General features: G+C 38.8%; 1 protein-coding gene across 1 annotated transcript in view; it reads left to right on the top strand.

The window, feature by feature from the left end:
• Positions 1-1,911, top strand: part of LOC107667910 (colorectal mutant cancer protein-like) — a gene marked incomplete at its 5' end in the record, with an annotated part of 26,278 nt that overhangs the window by 20,305 nt on the left and 4,062 nt on the right. The gene's annotated exons all lie outside the window — the stretch shown is intronic.

Here is a 1,911-nt window from a genome sequence, read left to right on the forward strand (position 1 = left end):
CGTCCATCTGTTGTCTGTCTGTCTGACTGTCTGTCTGTCTGTCTGTCTATCTGTCTGCTGTCTGTCTGTCAGTCCGTCCATCTGCTGTCTGTTTGTCTGCTGTCTGTCTGTTTGGCTGCTGTCAGTCTGTCCATCTGCTCTCTGTCTGTCTGTCCATCTGCTGTCTGTCTGACTGTCCCTCTGTCTGTCTGTTTGTCTGCTGTCTGTCTGTCCATCTGCTGTCTGTCTGACTGTCCCTCTGTCTGTCTGTTTGTCTGCTGTCTGTCTGTCTGTTCCTCTGTCTGTCTGTCTGTCTGTCTGTCCGTCCGTCCATCTGCTATCTGACTGTCTGATGTCTGTCCATCTGTCTGACCGTCCCTCTGTCTGTCTGTCGGCTGTCCGTCCGTCAGTCCATCCATCTGTATCTCTCTGTCTGATGTCTGTCCGTCTGTCTGTCTGTCTGTCCGTCCATCTGCTGTCTGACTTGTCCCTCTGTCTGTCTGTCTGTCAGTCCGTCCATTCATCTGTCTGTATCTGTCTGTCTGTCCGTCAGTCTGTCCCTCTGTCTGTCTGATGTCTGTCCGTCTGTCTGTCCATCCGTCCGTCCATCCATCTGTCTGCCTGTCCATCCGTCTATCTGTCTGTCTGTCCGTCAGTCTGTCCCTCTGTCTGTCTGTGTATGTCTCCAGCAGCAGCTCGTGTGAATTATCGATGAGTATCTTCTCTCTCTCTCTGTTTCGATCGATTGCGCTGCTCTGTTCTCGTGTCTCTGCCATCTGTGGGTGTGAGAGCGGGTTTGTCTGCTGTCGATCCCTCCTGTGCTGCGCAGGCGTCTGCGTAACACGCAATGTTCTCTTACAGTCTCTGCAGATCCCAGAACGCCTCATCAAACCTGTGACCTTGGCATTGCTAGCGCAGCGCTCTACTGTGCACATAATCCTCTTTATCTATAGGCACCAGATAAGATTCAGTTGTTTTTAATAAGAGTTTGTTATGATAGTTTCATTTACGTTTATGCATTTAACAGACATTTTTATCCAAAGCTGCTTGCAATAGAGGAATGTAAGCAATCAGTTCATGCATTTCCTGGAATCGAACCCATGACCTTGGTGTTGCTAGCACCATGATCTACTGTTTGAGCTTCAGGAATACAGTTACACTATCATTATTGGGTAAACATGTCTGCTTATCAAATAAATAAATGGACATGAAATATTGGTTCATTACGTTAGAAGAATGAGAATGAAACGAGGACTTATTTCAGTGGTTCTCAGATGGCCTCAAGATGACTTAAAATGATTTAAAATACGTTAAAACAACTAAAAATCAAGACACTTTTTAAATTCACCCCCTCAACAACCTTTTTTTTTTTTTGGTCTTTGAAGAACCAGGATTCTCACGGTCTCTGAAAACCTGAATATATTAGGAGGCCTTAATTTCTTTAATTTAAGGAAATATTTAGAATTAGCTTTTATTTTTATATTTTATTATTAATATGATTTCATAATTTTAATATTATTTATTATTTTACAACTTTATATTTTAATATTTATATTAATTTTAATTTTAAGTTCAAATAAATTTTAGTTTCAATTTTAGTAATTTAGTAATGTGTTTTTGTCATTTTGTCATGTTTCTATTTAGCTTTGATTTATTTTTATTTCAGTTTTAGTTTTAGTAATTTTTGTACTTCAACTTATTTCAGTAAGTTGCCAAGGCAACATTTTTTTAGATTGAAGTTTTTTTTTTCTATTATTTTTATTTTATGTGTATTTGTTTTTTGATGTCAGTTTATCTTTATTTTTTTGTTTACTTTTTTTTTGTTTATTTCAACTTATTTCAGTTAGTTGCCAAGGCTGTTTCTGATGTTTCTAAGGTTTTCCATGTTTAAGTTTTTCATATAATATTTATATTTAATTTTGTTATGTGCGT

The sequence above is a fragment of the Sinocyclocheilus anshuiensis genome, unplaced genomic scaffold, assembly GCF_001515605.1.
Source record: "Sinocyclocheilus anshuiensis isolate Anshui unplaced genomic scaffold, SAMN03320099.WGS_v1.1 scaffold2839, whole genome shotgun sequence".
Taxonomy (NCBI): domain Eukaryota; kingdom Metazoa; phylum Chordata; class Actinopteri; order Cypriniformes; family Cyprinidae; genus Sinocyclocheilus; species Sinocyclocheilus anshuiensis.